We start from the raw sequence: 11325 nt of genomic DNA, 5'->3' as shown, positions 1-11325 counted from the left end.
CCAGGAAATCCAGAACTATCAGCACCTTCCTTTTCCACTTGTTAATGTCCTAGGCATTCAGTAACAGTTCTTAGTCCATATTTTTTATTCATTTATTGCCTAAACAAGACCCCAGAGGCCTCTAGGAGATCACTTCTTTCAGGCTGACCTTACATGACAGCAAAATGAAATGGCCCTTGGTGGAGAGGATCTGTATGCAGTGAAAGAGCTTGTCCTGGACCACTGTCAGTTGAATGAAGGCAAAATTGAAGGCCTCACAGATGAATTGAAAAACTGGAATTCTTGAGTACAATCAACATAGGCCTCACCTCAGTCGCAAACTTACCAAAGTTGAACAAACTTAAGAAGCTTGGACTAAGCAATAACAGAATCTCAGGGGACCTAGAAGTATTGGCAGAAAAGTGTCTGAATGTCATGGATCTAAATTTAAGTGGCAACAAAATTAGAGACCTCAGCACAATAGAGCCCCTGAAAAAGTTAGAAAACCTCAAGAGCTTAGACCTTTTCAACTGTGAGGTGACCAACCTGAACGATTACCGAGAAAATGTTTTCAAGCAGCTCCCCCAGCTCACGTACCTCCACAACTATGACTGGGATAACAAGGAACTTCCCGACTTGGATGCTGAGGGCTATGTGGAGGACCTGGATGACAACGAGGAGGACGAGGACATGGACGAGGACGAGGAGGAATACGATGAAGATGCTCAGGAAGTGGAGCACGAGGAGGAGGATGAGGAGGACGAGGAGAAAGGTGAAGAGGAGTACATGAGTGGAGAGGAGGAAAAGGATGAAGAAGGTTATAATGAAGGGGAAGTAGACGATGAGGAATATGAAAAAGATCTTGGGAAGAAGAAAGGGGTCAGAAGCAAAAATGAGAACCTGAAGATGAGAGAGAAGATGACTAAGTAGAATAAGAGAAGAAGATGACTAAGCGGAATAACCTATTTTGAAAAATTCCTATTGTGATTTGACTGTTTTTACCTGTATCCCCTCCCACCCCCCTAAATCCTGCCCCCCAAAAAACTTTTTTTTTCTGATTGTAATGTTGCTGTGGGAATGAGAGGGAAAAAGTGTACTGGGAGTTGCAGGGGGAAGGGAGGGCAGGAGAGGGTGGAATAAAATACTATTTTTATTGCCAAAAAAAAAAAAGATATAACCTTGAATGTTAGGCTTACATAACTATCCACTTAGAAGAGGGCAAACCACTGCTCCTCACTAAGAGGGGAGCAAACTGCTGCTTCTCACTAGGAGGAGAGCAAACTGCTACCTCTCACTAGGAGGAGAGCAAATCTAGGTTACCCAAAACAGACAAACAAGCAAATTAGCTTAGAAATAAACCAGACTGTCTACCAAATTTTGGGAGGTGTAGGGTCAGAGAATTTACTGAATCTCACCTGAGGAGAAGCTCAGAGCTGGAGGGGGCTCAAAGGGCCCACTGTGCTGGTACCAGGCACCAGGTTTGAAATGACCATTCAGAAGATCTTTTGTTCCTCTCTGGTCCCTTCGTGGTTGCCATCTTGTCAACAGAAAAATAACCAACTCTAAAAATTAAAAATTAATAATTAATGCAGTTTATTTCCAAGCAGAATATGAGTGACCTAGGCCTGGAGAGGAGGCAAAAATATGCCTATCTCTTGGGGTGATCAAGTACAGAGGTTCCTTTTATTTGATGTTTTCAGATTGACAGAAAAAATTAGGCAAGAGTTTTCCATCAGTCTGGCCCAAAGAGGCAGGACATGTGGAAGCAGGGGCTTGTAGGTTATAGGTGGGTTCCACAATTCCTAGGCTGGTGATTGGAAGGGAAAATTTGTTTCTTGGGAAGAGATTAGTAAAAGAAATGCTTAATCTACATCTCAAGGAATGGGAAATTCTGTGTTTTGGGAAAAGGTTAGCAAAAGAATACATTGTAATCAGTTAAAACTATACATCTCAAAGATACTATACCATTCTCCCTACTAGCAAGATGTAGGAAGAATCCTGTTAATGGAAAAAAATGGTCTGTTAATGTTTGTGGGTGTGACTCCCCCAGTCCCTTTTAAAAGGATTTTGAAAAATAGGAAAAAGCAGTCAGACTTTTTGTCCTCAGCTTTTTGGCTGTTTGTATGTCTTCCTTAGAGAGTTGTTTGTACAGTTCATTTTCATCTTTTAATTGGGTTGGTCATCTTTTTCTTTTTCAGGTAGGTCACTTGAGTTCCCTGTGTATTCTGGTTACCAGTTCCTTATCTGAGGGATAGTTTATGATAATATTTTCCCATTCCGAGGGTTGTTGAGTCATACTAATTACTGTGTCTTTTGCTGTGCAGAAATTTCTTAATCTGATGTAATCCCACTTGTCTATTTTTGGATTATTCTCAACAATTAGCGTTTTGCAGACTATCTCTCCTTTTAGATCTTGTAGTCTTTCTTTCATTTATTTGGGTGCTCCTGAGTTAAGTGCATAGTATTAGTAAGTGTTGCATCTTCTCAGTGAATTAACCCTTTTACTACTATATAATGTCCTTCTTTGCCCTTTTTTGCAGTTATTGCCTTAAAGTCTATTTTGTATGAGATCAATATTGTTACTCCAGCCCCTTTTGGTTTTAAATTGCATGGAATACCTTTTTTACAGCCCTTCAATTTTAGTCTATGTATGTCTTTACCCATAAGGCATGTTTCTTACAGGCAGCAGATAGAAGGTTTCTTTTGATTGTTTGTTTAATCCTTTAAATCAGTCTATGTCTCTTGATTGGAGAATTTAATGCATTAGCATTCAACATTATTATCAATATTTCTGAATTTATTCCTACCATTAAGTTGGCCATTTTCTTGGTTCCCCCTCCCCTTTATTTCCGTCTGTCTGTTTTTAGTTTTCCTGATACAGCACTCCCTTCAGAACTTCTTAAAGAGCTGATATGGTGTTGGTAAATTCTTTCAAGTTTTATTTATCTGAGAATTTTTAAATTTTTTCTTCCCATTTGAAGGGTAATCTTGCTGGGGATAGTAATCTTGGTTGAAATTGTTTTACTTTTAAGACTTTGAAGATATTTTACTCTTTCCTTGCTTGTATTGTTTCTGGTGAGAGGTCCAGTGTGTAGCCTGATAAAATAACTTTTGTAAGCAACTTGATGTTTTTCTCTTGCCAGTTTTAGTATCTTGTCTTTATCTGTAGTTTTGGTCGATCTGGCTATGCTGTGCCATGGAGAAGATCTTCTTGAGTTGATTCTATTTGGGGTTGTTTTTAGTTTTTGCTGTTGGGTAAATGTGCTTGCTGGAGATAGGGAGAGAGAGAGCAAGAAAGAGAGAGAGAGAGAGAATGAGAGAAAGTAAGAAATCATCCCCTGGGGAGATGGACAAACCACAATCCCTTCTCCTCCATTCTGCTATTTGGATTTTGGGCATGCACACCAGGTCTGGGACTCAAACCGCAAAATCAGCCATGTGGGATGAGCTGCCTTAACCACCACATCACTGCTGGCCTCGTGTTTATTTTTTTATTGTACTATATAAGAATTAAAAACAGAGTTAACACCAAATTGTAATAATACAGGGTTTTATATTGGACAAAATATTTACCTTTATTAGAGAACTTCATATTTTCATATGGGTTTGAGTTACTGTCTATAGTCTTTCTGTTTCATATTGAAGGACTCCTTTTAGTATTTCCTATTGGGCAGTTCTAGTGTAATAAACTTCCCTAGCTTTTATTTAAGAAAGACTTAAATTTTCCTTCATTTTTGTTTTTATTTTTGGTTTTTAATTTACCAGAGGGTATGTGCTCTCAAGGAGAGTCAGAAAGACAGAGAGTGAGTAAGAACTTTCAAATGGAGTGTGTCTATACCGCAATTCTGTCTGTTCCATTTTTCCATCCTGTTAGGATTTGGGGCATGCACACTTAGGCATGTTTTTCAAGCTACCGGGGCTGGGATTTAAACAGTGCAGTTGGCCCTGTGGAATCAAGTTCACTTAACCCCTAGGTCACGGCCCAAATTTTCCTTTGTTTTGGAAGAAGATTTTTGCCAGATATGGTATTCTTGTATGAAAGTTTTTTCTTTTGTCACTCTGGATACATCATACCTCTTCATTCTAGCCTGTTAGAATCTGCTGAGAAATTTGTTAATAATCTAATACAGGTTCCCTTTTGTGTGATGAGACATTGCTATTTCACTGCTTTCAACACCCTGTCTTTTACTTTGGACAGTTTGATTATAATGTGTCTTGGTGTGGATCTCTGAATTATCTTTCTTGAAATTCATTGAGCTTCTTTTATTTATTTGTCCAGTTCTTTCTTCAAATTTGGGAAGTTTTTATTTAGTACCTTTTGAATTAGTGTGCATGCTTGCTCGTGTGCACACGCTCTCTCTCTCTCCTTTCTGCAACCCCCATAATGAATGTGTTAGTTTGCTAAATGGTTTCTCGTAGTTGCCTTTCAGGTTCTGTTTACTTTTCTTCTTTACTATTTATCCTCAGATAATTTTCAAATGACTTATTTTTAAGTTCACTAGTTCTTTCTTCTGTTTACTCAAGTCTGTTGAACTCTTTCAGTGAATTTTTTAATTCAGTTATTGGGTTTTTTTTTCAGCTCTAGAATTTGTTTGGTTCTTTTTTTAAATCATTTTTATCTCTGTTATCATTTTATTCATGCATCATTTTCCTGGTTTTGTTTAGTTTACAGTGATTTTTATTAACTCATTCATTTTTTTTGAGACAAGTGTTTTAAATTTTTGTCAAGAAACTCAGAGGGCTGTGTTCTTACAGTTGGTTTCTGGATATTTATTTTGTTCCATGTTTGCCTGTTTCTTGGCATACTTCATAATTTTTTTAGTTTAATATAGGGCATGTGAGCTCACTGGAGAGAGAAGGAGAGAGCAATAGAGAGCAGGAAAGTGAGATATCATGCCTCAGGAGGGGATGGCCATGCCACAATCCCTTTTTCTCCATTCTCTTCTCAGAATTTTAGGCATGCTCACATAGGCACCCAGCGTGTTCTTCAAGCCTCCAGGTTGAGGTCTCAAATCATTCAGTTGGCTGTATGAAATCCAGCCATCTTAACCTCCAGGCCATCTGCTGGCCCCATAATCTTTTATAGAGAATTATACATTTTGGGGGTGGAGAATGGTCACTTCTAGTCTTTTCAGGCTGGCTTTGTTCAGGTGAAGATATTTGCTAATTAATCCATAGCTTATATCCCCTCAACCCTTTTCTAGGGATGCATCTTCCCTAGCCCGTGCTTTTATTCTAGGTCCTGTTAAATGGAATTGCTTTGATTAATTAAATTAAATTTTTCCATAGGGCACATGTGCTCATCAAAGAGACAGAGAGAGAGAGAAAAAAAAAGAAAAAAAAAAAAAAAGAAAGCACCTCCAGAAGGGATGGCCACCATGCCGCAATTTTCTTCCATTCTCCTCTTGGAATCTGAAATATACAACCACATGCATTCAGCATGTTTTTCAAGCTGTCAGCTCTGGGCTCAAACAACATAGTCAGGTATGTGGGACCAACTGCCTTATCTAATATGCCACTGTTGGCCCCAAAGATGTTTTAAATGCCTTATTTTTCTTAAGAGACTTGCCACTGCTTATTCTCTACAGCCTGGGTTTTCCATTGCATTTCTCTGCTTGTAATATATTGCCCCTTAGTACCTGTACCTCTAATACTCTGGCCCCTGCCACTGTTTTCAGTGACCTCCAACTTGGTATCTGAACTATGTCATTATTACCATGAGTGCTTAAGTCCCTCAGGCAGTGCCCACACAAGCCAAAACATTTCAAACAAGTTCCAATTTCCTTCCCATCCCAGGAGAGGAGCTGGAAGTATGGTGGTTTCCTATTGATCATGCCATGAAACACACAAGGAGTGGGGCAAAGGTGAGCATTATGTGATGAAAAGTCCTGCTATTTTGACTGTAGGTTTATTCTTGAGTAGTTCTTGTTTGATTGCTGCAGATTCTTTTTTTTTTTATTTTTGTTTGAAAGAGAGATTTTTGCTATAGGGCACATGCACTTGCCAGAGAGACAGAGACAGAGAGACAGAAAGTGAGAAATTACTTCCCCTCCACCCCCAGCAGGGCTGGCCATGCCACAATTCCTCCTCCATTTTCTTCTCATGATTTTGGGCATGTACAAACACATACCTGGAATGAGTTTTAATTAAGCCAGTGAATCCAGGACTTGAACTATGGTCGACTACATGGGAATCCAGTGACATAACCATTGTACCATCTACTGGTCCCAACTACCACAGACTCTAATCTGCTTTCTAGAGATCTGACAAAACTGTTTTAGTCTGTATATCATTACTAATTTGTTTTCTCCATGGGACAACAAAGGCTTGGTGCTTCCTAGGACACCATCTTGCTGATGTCCCTTCAGCTGTTTGTTTTTAGTAAGCATTGGATTGTTTAAAAAAAAGTCATGACATATTTTTTTCTATGTTTTTCTATGCAAAAATATAATTTTTCTGACAACCCAATATTTTTAATTGAATTGAAGACGTTCTCCTCTGATAGTTTATTCAGGGTGTTACTATTAAGGGATGTTTTTCAAATGCCTTTTGATATGTATTGATATGATCATATGTTTTTCTTATTTAACATGTTGAAATAATGTATTAAAATATTTAACTTTTTATTGTTGAACCAAACATGCATATCTGAAATACATCCCACATGATTCAGGGTGTACCATAATATCTATGATTATGAGAAACTTTAGTTTGTAGGTTTGCCTTCTTCTAATATCTTTCTCCAGTTTTAGTATTGGGGTAATAATATCTTCATATGATGTTTTAGAGGGTTTTCCCTCTGTTATTTTATTTTAAACTTGCTATATGGTGCATGTACTCACTGAAAAGATAAAGAGAAGGAAAGTGAGAAAGAATCACAATGTGGGCAATGGCTACACTGCAATCTTTTCTCTGTCATTCTCCTTTTGAGATTTTGAGTATGCGCACAGACATGTCTAGCATGTTTTCCAAGCTGTTGGGTCTAAGACTTGAACCACATAGTCAGCCATGTGAAGTCCAACTGCTTTAACAATACTGCTATTGGCTGCCCCACTCTGTTCATATTTCTGAAAAAGATTGTTGAAAATAGATATCACATTAGAACACCCAGCTCCAGTGATGGCAGGGCAGGTTTCAGGGTGAGCATCAGGGAGATGGAGCTGCAAAGAAACCATGGTTTACCTACCCCCGCCAGCAACTTTTGGAATACTTGGTGGCCTTTGAGACTTCATCTTTTTCTGGTCCCCGTGAGACAAATAGCAAATCATGTGAATTATATCTCTTCCTTTAGGTACACCCTCCAGCTTTGCTCCAGGTACACCTGGACCTGAGATTCTGGGGAGAAACCAAGCACCTCAAACTGTCTACATATACCATTCTCTGATTGCAATATGAGGCCCTCTTTAAAGAACACACCATAAAAGTAGAGCATATCTGGGACCAGCAGTTGGTATAATGCCTATGTTGCTAGAGTCCCATGTAGTTGACCATGGTTTGAGTCCTGGACCCAGTGGCTTAAACTCACGCTGGGTGAGTGTGCATGTGTGCCCAAGATCCCGAGAAGAGAATGGAGGAGAAGGGATTGCGGCATGGCCATCCCCCCTGGGGGATGATTTCTTGCTTTCTGTCTCTCTGTCTCTCTCTGTCTTTCTGGCAAGTGCACACACCCCATAGCAAAAGCCTTTCAAAAAAATAAAATTAAAAAGTAGAGCACATCTTTCCACCTGATTTTACAGAATTAACTCTAAGAAATTAGAAAGAAACGTATAATCAATCAGATGACTAGAAACCAGTGTAGAGGCACAAAAAATATGAGAAACTGAGAAAATATCTCTCCCTCAAGGGAAAAATAGCAACTCCTCATCACCCACAGACGGAACAATAGAACTCATGGAAATGTCAGATAAACGATTCAGAATATGCATCGTGACAGAACTAAATGAAATGCAACAGAAAAGAGACAACAAACTTCTGGAGAAGAGGAAGTCCTTCCATGATTTGAAAGAAGAAATGGACACCACAAAAAAGAATCAAATGGGATCATTAGAGATAAAGGCTGTAACACACGAAATCAAAACCTCCCTTGAAAGTATTAAAAACAGATCAGATCATGAAGAAGATTGAATCTCAGATCTAGAAGACAAAACCTATGACCTGGAAAAAATTAGCAAAAAGAATGAAAAAATAATCCCCCAAATGAGATAATATACAGAAAATATTAGATACCATTAAATGCCCAAACATCCAAATAATTGGTATCCCAGAAGGTGAAGAATCTAATAAGGCGTTCATAATCTATTCCATGAAATCCTGGAAGGAAACTTTCCAAACCTAGAAAAACATTCAAACATCCAGACCCATGAAATACAAAGAAATCCAAGTACACTCATACCAAGAATATCTTCTCCATGACACATCATGCCCAGATTAGACAAAATCACCAATAAAATATAAAATTCTAAAAATGGTAAGAGAGAAATGTCAAGTTACTTACAAAGGTTATCCCATCAGCCTAACATCAGACCTCTCAGCAGAAACAATACAAGTAAGGAAATAATGGGAAGATATATTCAAAGGGTTAAAAGAAAAAATTGGGGGGCAGGCAAGTGGTGTGGTAGTTGAGAGCACTGAACCACCACAATTCAGCACCCTCAGCAGGGCTGACCATGGCTCAAGTCCCAGATCTGGCAGCTTGCTTTCTCACTTTCCCCTCTCTCGCTCTGGTCAAATTAAAATAAATAAATAAAGGTAAATAAAATAATTCTTTTTTTGAAGTAGATTTTATTTTGAAAATGCCAATAAACACATATTCTTTTTTTAACCTAAAAAACCTGACTCTTTTTGTGTAAAAAGTTCAAAACATGAAATTCACTTCTTTCTTTTTTAAAATTTTTTTGTTTTTAATTTAACCATCAACTTCTTTTTGAATCTATTTATTTATTTTATTATTATTATTCATACACTAAATCACTAAACATCATTTAGATTGTAAAGAGACTTTACCCAGCATGATTTTCACTTCAATCCAGCCCAGTTGAGACCACCATACACATCCTCGTCAACAGATAATACACCTTATCTGTGTCCCACAAGTCTTTCCTCTCCATTTTCCCCCAAATTTCCTACACTCTTCCTTTCCCATACTTTCTTTCCACTTTGTCTCCAGTGTCCATTACAATTTTTAATATTTTTATGCTCTTCAGTCTTTCTGTCTCTACCATAGAGTGCAGACAGTAGGTATATGTTAAGCGGAGACATACAATGTCTCTCTTTCATAGTCTGACTTGCTTCACTCAGCAACTAATCTTACATATTCATCTACTTTCTATCAAATTCCAGGGCCTTGTTGTTTTCTATGGCTGAATAGTATTCCATGGAGTATATGTGCCACAATTTTTCAATCCATTCATCTGTTTGTGGACATTTGGGTTGGTTCCATGTCTTGGCAATTGTGAATAAGTTTGCAATGAATATAGATGTGCTAGTGCTTTTCTGACTGAGTGTTCTCTTGTCTTTGGGAAGATACCCAGGAGTGGAATTGCTGGATCATATGGTAGTTCTATTTGAAGGTCTTTCAGGAACCTCCATATCATTCTCCACAGTGGCTGGACCAATTTACTTTCCCACCAACAGTGTAAGAGTGTTTCCCTTTCTCCACATTCCCTCCAACACTTATAGTTATTTGTTTTGTTTTGTTGTTTTGCTGTTTTGTTTTGTTTTGTTTGTTTTTAAATCTTTGCCATTCTGATTGGGGTTAAGTAGAAAATAATTCTTTACAGGAAAAAAAAGAAAAACAAATCTCTCAACCAAGATTACTCTACCCAGCGAGATTATCCTTCAAATAAGAAGAAAAGATAAAAACATTCTCAGATAAAGAAAGCCTGAAAGAATTTACCAACACTAGACCAGCTGTTCAAGAAGTACTGAAGGGAGTGCTATACTAGGAAAACTAAAGCGAGACAGACAGAAACAAGAGAACCAAAAACAAGTAAGAAAATGGCTAACATATTGGTAGGAACAAGTTCAGAAATATCCATATTAATGTTGAATGGTAATAGATTAAATTTTCCAATCAAGAAACAGAGACTGACTGAATGGATAAAAAACAGAACCCCTCTGTCTGTTGCCTACAAGAAATGCACCTCATGGATAAAGACATTCATAGACTAATGATGAAGGGCTGTAAAAAAGGTATTCCATGCAATGGAAACACAAAAGGACTGGAGTCACAATACTGATTTCAGACAAAATAGGCTTAAAGACAAAAAGTATAAGAAGAGACAAGGGCATTATATAGTAGTAGAAGGGCTAATTCATCAAGAAGATATAACACTTATAAATACCTATTCACCCAAATTGGAATCACCCAAACACCTGAAGAAAAACTGTTAGATCTAGAAGGAGAAATAGATGGCAACACACTAATTGTTGGGGATCTCAACACACCACTATCTCCTTTGAATAGATCATCTATACAAAATTAAACAAGTAGATTCAGAATCTAAAAGACACCATAAATCAAATGGACTTGACAGACAACTATAGGACCTCCCACCCAAAAAATACAAAATATACATTTTTCTCACCCTCACATAAAACCTTTTTGAAGATTGACCACATGATAGGGCACAGAATAAACCCTTTCATATTTGAAAGCATAGAAAGTATATCCAGCAGCTTCTCCAACCATGACTGGAGGAGTCCGACCCGGCGAGGCCCCAGGTCTGTCTGAGCCCCCCGACCTTTGAGCTCCGCTTCCGGTTGGATCAACACGTTGACAAGGCCACTGTTGTGCACCCCCGACCTTGGAACAAAACTTGGGTCAATTAGCATGTCAGCAAGGCTGTTTGCTATTTGTTCCAGAAACTGTGGCAGCCTTACTGGGAAGCGACCCCCCTCTGGCTCCCCAATATACTACTATAAAAGAATTACATAGCTCTCTTATACATCCTGAGTATATGATAAAATCTTCCAGGAAGTCCCCTGACCGCTCCCCTTTGCTCTGATCACTTACTATTAATTACAATGCTTTATCTCCATGGTCACAATAGAGGGTGGGCTGAAGTTCTTTCTAGGCAGAAATAATCTTGGCCTTTGGAAGGCCCTTCAAAATACATTTAAGGTAAACTTAATCCTTTCTTTACATAAAATAGGATTAGGCCAAAACTGGCCCAGGACACCTCCACCCTCTCCAAGTGAAATAGATAAATATATTAGGATTCCTCAAATTAAGTTTTAAATCCCTACAAAACTGTATAAGTATCATTCTTTATTAAGATCCATAAGAACTAATATCTATTCTTGAGATTTTCTTTTCTCAGCACCATTCCCAGTAATCACAAGATG

The 11325-nt window shown here is 38.2% G+C and overlaps 1 pseudogene; it reads left to right on the top strand.

Moving 5' to 3' along the window:
• Positions 1-169: 169 nt before the first annotated feature.
• On the top strand, positions 170-875 carry LOC102472425 (acidic leucine-rich nuclear phosphoprotein 32 family member A pseudogene; annotated as a pseudogene).
• The last annotated feature ends 10450 nt before the right edge of the window (positions 876-11325 follow it).

This window comes from Tupaia chinensis, unplaced genomic scaffold (genome assembly GCF_000334495.1).
Source record: "Tupaia chinensis unplaced genomic scaffold, TupChi_1.0 Scaffold000391_1, whole genome shotgun sequence".
In the NCBI taxonomy this organism is placed as follows: Eukaryota; Metazoa; Chordata; class Mammalia; order Scandentia; family Tupaiidae; genus Tupaia; species Tupaia belangeri.
The sequence above is the reverse complement of the archived record's forward strand: the minus strand, read 5'-3'. Positions and strand labels throughout refer to the sequence as shown.